Genomic DNA, 12,203 nt, shown 5'->3' with positions numbered 1-12,203 from the left:
GGCGACAAACGGACCCGTTTCTCCCTGTAATATAGAGATAGCAGAATTTAATAAAGCCATGGAGGCGCTTAAAGAAGCACACAGACATTCTACCAATTCAGCTGGAATATGGGAAGAATTGAGCAGATTAGATAAAATAGGACAACATTTTCCTGCTGACGGTGAATTTAAATCAAATAAAGAATTCAGGGAGTCATTATGACTTGGCACAAGGACATGAAACCAGAATCAAAAGCTCAATATACCAGAGTTTTGATGTCAGCATTGTATCAACAGAAAATGCAAAACGATAAACCCAGAAAGTGTAACACCAGTTCTTTACTACAGAAGGACTGGGAACGGGAGTGTATTGATTAAATGTGCGCTTCTGCTTTGATGGCAGGTTTGAACCCTGTGATCAAAACGGTAATTGCGGGGGTAGTAGATTTAATTCAAGACGATGTTTTTAGAGTGGAATATGACTCCGCTCACCTCGCAGACGTGCGAGGGGTTAATAGGGCCATAGAGGAAATCACTAACTATCGTTTCAACGGCCAAGATAAGACTAACACGGGGGTAGTAGATTTAATTCGAGACGATGTTTTGAGAGTGGAATAAGATAGCTCCCTGTTTTAGATGTGGGACTATCGGGCATTGGAAGAATGAGTGTAAGGTGATACTGGAACATAGTGTATTAAAAGGTAATGCCGCTATACAAGAGTTTCATCTTTTTCAAAAGAGCAACAACTAATCGTTTTGAGATTAGCAAGAATTTAACTTTCACCTAGCGGTGTAAAGTCTCTGTTCGATCGATAGGTGGTTCATAGAGATTACGGTTTCTATATGATGGAAGACGTATGAGATCACGTTTTACCTACCTTTTAGTAGAGTACCGATGGGATTTACAAATAGTCCCACTTGGTATCATTTTGCATTGAAACGTTACCAATCGTTAAACGGGTGTCAATTGGAGGTTCTGTGTTGGTACAATACGTGGATGATTTATTATTAGCACCGAAAGACGAAGAAACTTATATGCGAGACCTCACCACATTGGTAGACTATTTGGCGGAAGAGGGTCATATGGCAACATGTTACTAGTGCAAGATGGACAAACTGGGAGTTAATGTTAAATGGGGAAAATCTACAACTTCAATAGATTGGTGCTTTAAATCCTAAGTCGTTAATATTGTTGCATGGGGAGGGTGAATCACATACATGTCACCACGATCAGATTACTCCAAAACCCAGGCCTGATTTGCAAGAGACGGCATTGGAATCAGGAAAAATATTGTATACAGATGGCTCTAGTTACATGACCACGGAAGGGAAGAGAGTAACGGGGTAAGCTGTGTGTGGTATGCATTTGGAGTAGTTCATGATTTCGGTACATTGTGGTCACAACGGGGCATGTAAACAGCGACAGGAACACCATTAAAAAATGGTCTGGAGGAAGAGGCATTATTAGAAGCATGTCAGTTACCCAGTAAATTAAGAGGTGACATGTGAACCTCATACTAGTCGTACAGATAACATCGCCATAGGGAATCGTAAAGCAGACGGAATGGCTAAGGCAGCTGCCTTGGTGAGAGAAAGTGTTAGAGAACCACATGTATATATTGCGGATTCCTTACGAGGAGAAATTGGCTAAATTTGCCACAGGAAAATGTATTTTGGGTTGAAGATTCTAGGCGAAATGCCAGGGGAATGGATTCTAAAGGTAACACATTTAAATTATATGACACAACACTCTCAGAAGGCCTTGTTTTTATTTATTTAATCATGAGACAATTTATGTGGTTTTATTTTGAAATAAATGTACGTTTTATGTCGTCTTATTCTGGAATAGGATTCTTGAATGGAAGGAATGAGAAGAGGATGAGAAGGTTCACGAGGACATTAGTAAGGTGTATACCTAACCTAACAGAATGAACTGGGGTCAAAGGGATTGATAGAGGTACCTCACCTAAAAAATGAGTGGGGTCAGAGGATAGTTAGTTGTAGTGATTACCTAAACCAAAAATGAACTGGAGGTCAAAAAACGAGGCAATTAGTATAGGTGTTACCGCAACCTAAATGAACTGGGTCCGAGCAGGAATTAGTATAGGTGTTCAAACCTAAAACCTCACGATTGGGCACGAGGAGATTAGTATAGGTGTTACGCTACTAAAATGAAGTTGGCAGGTCACGTAGGAATTTTAGTATAGGTGTTACCTAACCCAAATAACTGGTGGTCAACGAGGTTATTAGTATAGGTGTATCCTAATCCTTAAATATGAAATCGGTGCACGAGATTAGATAGTGTTACCAACCTTAAAATAACTTGGTCACGAGGAATTAGTTATAGTGTTACCTCACCTAAAATTGAACTGGGGCATCGAGTGATATAGTTATAGGTCTTACCTAAGCCTAAAAATTGAACTGGCTAGTCAGAGAATTAGTATAGGTGATCTACCTTCACTAAAATGAACTGGGGTTCACGGAGGGACATTTCAGTAATAGGTGGTTAGCAAACCTAAAATTACTGGGCCGACGAGGAGAGATTAGTATAGGTGTTACCTAACCTAAAATTAACGTGGGGTCAACGAGGAATTAGATAGGTTCGTACCTAAGATTAAAGATCGAGGACTGGGTCGCGGAGGGGAATTCGTATAGGTGGTACTAACCAAAATGAACTGGGGTTCACCGAGGAATATAGTATCGTGAAGTACAAACCTAAAAATGAACTGGGGTCACGAGGCATTAGTATCGTGGTTACCGAAACCTAAAAATGAACTATTAATTCATTAGATGTAGGATGTGGTCGGTTTATGGATGAATCATGATAAGTTATTAACTGTTCAACGAAAGTAATAATACTCCATAAATTAATTAGGTCCAAGTTGCAATAGAGAATGGTGTTTCTCATGAATTACTATGAATTAAAAATCCCCTAGTTCGGTAAGATCAATTGAGTGATCATCCTTGCATGTGAGACATGTTGAATTCAACCATTAAACCATTCAAATGTGTTCCTCTCCCATTTCCTTTCCGCTGTCCTTCTGAAACCATCCTTTACAATACCTCTTCAACAAACCATTATCCATCCTCCGACACGACCCTCCAATTTTACAAAACCTATGCCCCAAAAAATTGGGGAGGGTGAAAAAACAAGATGGGTAATACCCCCCCCATCCAGTATAACTCCACAAACACTTGGAAGACAGATGTCTACATCCACCGAGGTCTAAACGATCACTGGTCTCCTTTTCCCCATGATTCTCCATAACCACCACACACATCTAATATTTAAGTTAATTTTTAAGGTCTGGTAACCACGTAACTAATTCCTCGTGACCCCCAAGTTCATTTAGGTTAAGAACACTCTATACTAAATTCCTCGTGACCCCAAGTTCATTTTAGGTTAGGTAAAACAACCTCATTGACTAATTGCTTGCCTGGACCCCAGTTCATTTAGAAGGTAACACCTATACTAATTCCTCTGACCCCAGTTATGTAGGCGTAGGTAACACCTATACTCAAATTCCTCGTGACCCCAGTTATTTTAGGTGAGGGAACCCTATAATACTAATTCCTCGACCCAGTTCATTTTTAGTGACTGGTAACACCTATACTAATTCCTCGTCAGCCCAGCTTCTTTTAGGCTAGGTCAACACCCTATACAATTCTCGTGACCACTACCACCCTCTCCATTCAGAATCCTATCGATAGGACGAATAACGTTACATTTATTTACAAAATAAAACTACTCCGTCTGAAGACTCACATAGTCTCAATGATTTAAATAATAAACAAGGATGGCGCGTCTTTACTTGAGGAAACCCACCATTTTCATAGTTGTGTCAAATATTAAATGTAGTACCTTCTAAATCCTTTATCTCCATCCCTGGCATTTAGTCAGGCCTAGAGATGCATTCAACCCCCAAAATACATTTCCTGATTGGCACATTTAGCCCCAATTGCCTCCGTCGTAAGGAGAGGAGCCGCAAGTATTACACATGTGGTTCTCTAACACTTTCTGTCCTCACAAGCAGATCCGGGCCTTTAGCCATTCCGCTCTACTTACGATTACCCTGTGCGTGATTTTATCTGTACGACTGGTATGAGGTTCACATTGTCACCTCTGAAGTACTGTCTGGTAACTGACATGCTTTCTAATACTGCCTCTTCTCTAATACCATTTTTTTATTGGTGTTTCCGTCGCTGTAGTTAGAGCAGTGCGCGCCGTTGTGTGCCACAAATCTCTCTCTTGTCCTGTCCTCCTGGGATCACCCGGTTTCTTTCACAAACTTTTTTTTTTTCTCTTGATTGAAAATTTTGATAATGTTGAAAGAGAAAATTCTGTCAGGTCACAAATAGCGGGACTGTAAAACAGCGGCAACGGAGGAACACCAATAATAAAACAAAAAGGTGGGAAGGAAAAAAGAAAGTAAAGACGGACTTATTAGAAGATATAGAGATCACCGCCTAACGTGGACCGGGCAGCCGTTAGTGAAATTAAGACATTAAAAACATAACCAAGTTCGATCGATCATTATGATTACTCAACTTTGTCGTTACTAGATTAGAAGGGTCACTACCATGGTTATTCTCGGTCACCAACAGGTAAGAACCGGCACCATTTATTGGCTAAGGCGGGCTTGCTACTTGGTGAGAAGATTAGTTTTCCCAAAAGTCGATATGAAGAACACACAATGAATTTATATTTGCGGCTTTCGTAGAGGAATAATTGGCCTAAATTTGCCAACAAGGAAAATTGTATTTTCGGGTTGTTAGATTCTAGGGTCTTTCAAATGACCAAAACCAGTGATTCTAAAATTGGGTACCATTTTCTTTAGGTTTGAGCTTAACCTCAAATCAAAAAAACACACCAACTCTAAATTCAGGTTTAAGGCCTTGTTTTTTTTTTTCTTTATTAACCTTTTTTCTTTTATGTATTCAAGAAATTAGTTTCCCATCACACCATGATAGAAGATTTAATATTTGTTGAAAATACAATGTACATTATGTGTCTATTTATATTGGAATAGGAATTCGGAGATGGTTTATTTATAGGGTTGGAGGTGGTGTCACGTAGTGAAAGTTTATAGTTTGTTGTACTATTATCCTAAATCATGAACTGGGTGTCACAGTAGGTAATTATGTATAGGTATTTATCCTTCATGCTTCTTATAATTTTTATTTTGATATTCCTTTGGTTGTTCGCTCGACCCAGAACACCCATATAGTATAGGTGTACCTGGAAACTTTTCAAAGGATCAGCGCAAATACAATCTTTTCCAATATGAAAAAGCAAAAACGACGTGGGTACAGGGGAATTGTATAAGTGTACCCTAAACCAAATTTATATCCTAATAGGAGGGGGGGATTTATTGGTTTGTTCCCCAAGACAAGAAGTTTCAATCCTTTTATAATTGCAGTGTTTAATTCTCTAACAAAATGATACTGGGGTCACGAGGGAATTGGGAGGTTTACTTACTTTTGGGCTGTTACCTAACCCTCAAAATCGACCGCGGGGAGCTGCGGTGCGGAGCGAGGAATTAGACTGAAAACCCCCCCCACTACGCCCGCCCGTTACCAACCTAAATAACTGGGGTCACGCAGCGAACTCTAGTATCGTTTACAAACAACCAACCTAAACTTAACCTTTTAAACGTATCATGATCGTGGTGTAGGTAGTAATAGATGGTTATGAATCATGGGTTGTATATAAGGGACTTCATTTGAATATGTTCAGAACTCGGTGGAGATTCCACACTGTCGTTCGCGTGTTTGCTCAGGCAGTCTTACCTGGCCCCCCCTGGCCGTATTATTAACACACATTGCAGTCTATCACATTGACTTCCTCCACGGTCAGGAGGATGGAAAATTTTAGAACGTATTTAAAAGTTTCCGAATTAGGACATGCTTAGGAAAGAAGACGGCGAAAAGAAGGAAACTATTTAATATGGTTTTAAGGTGTTTAACCGTCAAACAAGGTTCGTCACTATCGATGGAATATTTCACCTTCAGAGTTTGATTATTAACGGAACCAGGCGGGATCCCCCTTATATAAAAAATAAATTAATACGAGATAACACACCTTATTCTCTATTCTTCAATATGGCACCATTACTTTGAAGGAGATTATATGATTTCCGTGAGAGTGTATACGATTCCATGATTCCCTAGCCCACCAGCACCAACATAGCATAATAATTAAAAAGGATACTTGTTTAATTATTGCCTTTAGTAACCAACAAAACAGTAATAATGTCCTCGCTGGACCCCAGTTCCCATTTTTAAGTTCCGGTGATTTTATCCCCCCAAACGCCACCACGATTAACCTAACTTAAAAACAGCCGGCAGGTGGTTGTTTCTCGGGGGCGGCCAAACAGATGGGTTCCATTAAATGTGGGCGCGGGGTAGGTTAGGGGTCCAAAACATTAACAAAAGGGCACATCTCGTCGCTTCAGACCCACCCCCGTCACCAATTTCGAAACTTTCACCCTTCGTGACGACACCCCAAATCGTGTGGGTTACAGGAGCAAAACTACCCCCTGGGGGCCCCCCCTCTATCGCCTTTGGATATGCTGGCAACTAACAAAACAGTATATACATTACGTACATGTGCTTTGTCCAAAACTTTTATTTCCCTAAACCTTGCACCAAAAATTGTAAGAATCGTCCGGATCTATCCCAGACTCACTATTGACTTAGTACTGCGATGTAACGGGTGTAACTAGTCTTTTGGCTGCTTCGTACACGACAACATTTTAATAATTTTGTCTATTATCCTGCTATACTAAATTCTAGTTAGGATAAAACTACTATTCAGACAGAGGACAAGAACAGCTAACCAATAGACAAACGGTGTTCAGAGGCTGGGGATGCCTAACCAGAAAGTTGATTATTCTGATGGGACAGGGATAGGAGAGTTAGGGAACGGGGCTCGAGGAGGGGATGAAACCCCCAACAAACCATGATTCGTTTCAACAAGTTTAACTAATATCTACGGGAGAGTAACCAAGCACCAAACAAGGTTTCTTTATTCTACTGGCTAGTTCACGTTGAGGCTTGCTTTACTACATTTAACGGATGAACATGCCCAACAGCCCAAACCCGGGCCAAAATACTCAACACCTGAAACACTGCCAACGCTCAGATAACTAATTCCTCGTGGACCCCAGGGCATTACGGTTGTATAGGGTCTGAAAGGCGACAGTCCGGAACATCCAATAGGGACCCCGAAAGTGTTTCCTTTCTTCGTCCAGTGCGGGGCATTGTCGGGCCAAAACAAACAACCGAAACCACCAAACCTCACCGGTGTAATTTTTTTCGGACGGGCTCTTCATAAACACTTTTTGATCTTTTTACAAGCCGTCAGTCCAGCATCTCGGAAGCTAAAGCCCAGAGCGTCAGTGGGGGGTGTGTCGGTTAACCATCCGCGTTCACTACTAATTCCCTCGTGACCCCCAGTTCTTTACCTCTTTAGCTAGGTAACCATATACTAATTCCTCGGTGACACCCAGATCATTTTCAGGTGGAGGTAAACCAACTTTTTGCCTATTTCTATTATCACGTAAACCTATACTGATTCCTCTTGTGACCACAGTTCATTATTTTAGTTAGGTAAACCTAATTACTAAGTTCTCGTTGGTACACGCCCACCGTTCATTTTAGCGTTAGGTAATCACCTTTTATCTAACTTCCTCGTTTCGACCCCAGGTTCATTTGTTTGTTAGGTTTAAAATCCCTAGACTATTCCTCGTCCGACCCCAGTCATCTTTAGGTCTTACTGCTGGTAATCATCTATACACTCCACGCGTTGACCATTCTCATTTTAAGAGGTTTGGTAACCATCCCTATACTAATTCATCGGATCCTCCGGACAAAACTCACCATGGCTGTCATTTACCCTATGAACAGGCTGAAGTCGACATGCGCTTGTCACTCTTCTTCGGGTTATGTGTTAATTTGATCCCAAGCTGTCAGACATCAAAGTCAAGTACCCACCATTTTTTTTCAAAAGCATTCTGTTGTAACACCTTCGTATTACTAAATAAACAACTCGTGCACCCTGCGTTTTAACCCAGTGCATTTAATAGATTAGGTAACACCTATACTCAATCCTCGTGAACCCAAGTTCCACTTTTAAATCAGGTGACGACCAAAGAAATTCACAACCCGGGTAACACCCTATAACTAATTCTCCCGTGACTCCCAGTTATTACTTTCTTTAGGCTTTTATACTAGGGGGACTACAGCAGCGACTATTAACCAAATACCTCGTGAAACCCATCACCTCTGTGCCATTCAGACGAAATCTCCCTCTTCATCCCAGAATACCGACGACATAAACGATCGCTTTTTTATACTATTTGTTTCCTGAATATACATACCAGCATACGGAAGATTAGCCTCCTCGCGATGGAATTATACCCGAAATAGAATAAAGACAAGGCCTGTCTGAGAGTCTGTGTATCTATAATCTTAACTGTTAGTTACTTCTAGAAACTCACTCCACCTGCGGCAATATCGCCATAGACATCTTCAACCCACAAAGTACCAATTTTCCACTGTGAGGCCCAATCTTAGCCAATTTCTCTCGTAGGAATCCCCAATATATACATGTAGGCTTCTGTACGACATTTCTCTCCCACCAAGGCACGCTGCCTTAGCACTTCGTCTGGCTTTAACGATTCCCTCATGGCGATGTTATCCTGTACGACCAGTATGAGGTTCCACATCGATCACCTCTCTCACATTACTGGGTAACATGACCATGCTTCTACCATAATGGCCTCTCTCCATCCAAACATGGTTTAATGAGTGTTCCTGCTCGCTGTTTACAATGCCCCGTTGCTGACCACAATGATCAACGAAATCCAATGAACTACTCTCTCAAAGCTACCAACATCACAGGCGTTACCCGTTACTCTCTTCCCTTCCAGTGGTCATGTCAACTAATGACATCCCTGTAGTACATACTTTTTCCTGACATCCCCCAGTCGCCGGTCTCTCTGCAGTATCATGGCCTGGGTTTTTGGAGTAATCTGATGCTGTGAGATTGTATATGTGATCTCGACCTCCACCACCGCACAACCATACTTAATACCAAAAAAAAAATAAAAAAAAAAAAAAAAAAAAAATAAAAAAAAAAAAAAAAAAACAAAAAAAACAAACAAAAAAAATAATAAGAAAACACAAAAAACAAAAACAAAAACAAAAAAAATAAAAAACAAAAAAAAAACAAAAAAAAGAAAAAAAAAAAACAAAAAAACGACCTTCAAGTTAAAAAGCACCAACATCTAATTAAAGTTGTAGATTTACTCCCAACTTTAAAACACTTAACTCCCAGATTTAGTCCATCTATGCTCAGCATAAGTAACATGTTGCTCAGTATATGACTCTCTATCCCGACCAAAAATAAGATCTACCAAATGTGGGTGAGATCTCCGCAATATAAGTTTCCTTCGTCTTCTCCGGTGCTATAATAAATCATCGCACGATTATCTGGTAACCAACAACACAGAAAAAAGCCATTCCAATATGACACACACGTTTAAAAAACGATTATGGTAAACGTTTCAATGAAAAATAGAATAACCAGAGTGGAACTTAATAATTGTTAAAAATCCCATCGATACTTCACTAAAAAGGTAGGTAAAAAAACACGTGCATCTCATACGTCCTTCCATACCATAAGAAACACCTAAATTCTTCAACCAGCTTATCGGATCTGAACAGGAACACTAACACACGCTAGGTGACAAAGATTAAAGTCTTGTATTCATCAAAACGAAAAAAACAAATTAATTAGTGTGAGTTGCGTGCTTTTGAAAAAGATGAAACAAACATTTTGAATAATAGCGGCAACTACTTTAAAATTACACAATGTATCCAAGTACATCACCTTAGCATAATTCCTTCCAAATCGCACGATAAGTCCCACATCTCAAAAACCAAGGAGCATAATATCTGTGATACTCCCTCTCAAAATAACCATCAGTCCCGAAATTAAACTCTACTACCCCCGTGTAGAAGTCTATTCTTGGCCTTAGAACAAAAACGAATAGTTAATCTTCCTCCATATCGCCCTGTATATTACCCCTTCGCAAGACTGCGAAGCGTAAGAAGCAGGAGTCAACGATATTTCCACTACTAAAACATCCGTACTTGAATTGATCGTACTAACCCCCGCAATAGCCGGTTATTGATCCCCAGGAGAGTTCAAACCTGCCATCAAAGCAAGAAGCGACTAGCATATTAATCAGATACCCTACCCGTCCCTTCCTTTTCTGTAGGGAAAGAACTGGTTACCATCTTCTTGGTTATCGTTTCCATTTTCGTGCTTGTCATACTAAATTATGTGATCATCAATATACTTCCCATGCTATATTCCGGCATATATCTGCCATTCTGGTCCTTATTGCTTTCCTTGTTCGCAAGTTCTAAATGACTCCTGAATTCTTATATGATTTTTATTAGATCAGGCGATCTCAGAGGAAGATGTATGTCCTATTTCTATTCTTACGGATCTTCGGTCTGCAAAGATTCCCATATTTCCAGCTGAATTGGTTTAGACTGTCTTGTGTTCTTATTAAGCTCTTCCATGGCTTTATAAATTCGCCTGATCTGTAATAGTTACAGGGAGAAACGGTCCGTTTGACGTAGCGCTCACCTGTAGATAGTTCAGTATATTCCCTAAACCACTCCACGTCGGTGTTTCAGTTGGTATTTGCGATTCTTTCTTCACTTCCCGTTCTTAATCACACAGTATTTTCTCAAACGTAGGATGAACAGTTTTCTTAAGACAGCACTACATACACACTTCCCCGGATACATAATTATATTAGTGATACGATACATCGCTTAAATACCTTGTATTAGAACCGCGATACCAACAGCGTCGTCCTATTTTCAATTACCCATCGGAGCACTACTTCGAAATTTCTTAATGTCTTTGTGCGTTATCTCCCTTCCAATATCCTATATTGAAACACACATCACCAAATTATACTGTCTTCCATTTCCACATACATATAGGGCGATGGACATAGTCACTGCAACTAACCTTTTAACAGGGTGAACACAATAACCTCCATCCACACACACACTTGTATGCATCACTACACTCGGCTCTCACCCCGTTAGAGTTGATTGCAGGACCAACCCGCCGAGTTACCCCTGATATCCTTCGCAAGGTTTGTCAACTAACTTATAATTTGCACGGATTATTGTTAGGTCTCGTTACCCATACCTCCCTAGACTTGTCAGTGTCCAATAGGATCTCTCAACAGTTCTGCACGACTCCTAATGTGCAAACTCCTTTCAAGCACCCACTTCTACATTAACACTGGTGATCGAGCTATTCACAAAACTTTATCGCAACAAAACGTTTCTTATATGAAAGATGGACTGAATAAAGAGACCAAACTATTAATTATGTTGATTCATGGCCCGGTCCTATAAAGCTCCTTCTGTCACCTTCCCAACAAGCCGGACTGAGACCAACTCACACTCATTCCTATGTTTAATACATTCTTACTCAGATAGTTATCGTGCCTGCATGGGGCAGCTGCACATATGTCATATCCTTGGCTATTAAGAAGCAATATCTTCGACCCTGGGTGCTAGACGCGCTCGGTCACACAAACTGAGAGCTGAATGTTGGCAAGTGTGAGGAGATTAGTATTCTCACGTCCACTGCCACATCATCCTCCGGGAAACGACTCGTGTATGATGAATTATAAAAGAACATCTATAGAATGTGGATTGTAGGTTTTCCTGCACACACCCCTGAGTAGTCAGACATGCTATTGTTGGATATCATTACAATGTAACAGAATGTATGGAAACGTAAGCGAATATTAATCCAACAATCATATTTTCCTGCGCCTAGAGGCAGTCCTAGCATCGAATGTTGAAAAAAAAAAAATACTGTCTCTGATGAAACGAAATACACATAATTTAAGGTAAGCCAATGTCTTTCCCACTAATGATGTCAGATGAAGGTAGCTCTAATTATATACCGATTACGATTCAAGTGTATCATGCACCATCACATAGGCACGCAACCAAAGAAAGGGAACAATGTCGTAAGTACCAAGAGAGATTAAATTCATCTATATCATTCTTTTCTCTTTTTTCAGAATAATATGCTACTCAATTTCCTCCGACTTCAACACCACCTATTAATTGCATTGACAGCACCACTGCCCATGCCCTATGTTTTGCACTCC

Source organism: Salvelinus sp. IW2-2015, unplaced genomic scaffold, assembly GCF_002910315.2.
Source record: "Salvelinus sp. IW2-2015 unplaced genomic scaffold, ASM291031v2 Un_scaffold3369, whole genome shotgun sequence".
Taxonomy (NCBI): Eukaryota; Metazoa; Chordata; class Actinopteri; order Salmoniformes; family Salmonidae; genus Salvelinus; species Salvelinus sp. IW2-2015.
The sequence above is the reverse complement of the archived record's forward strand: the minus strand, read 5'-3'. Positions refer to the sequence as shown.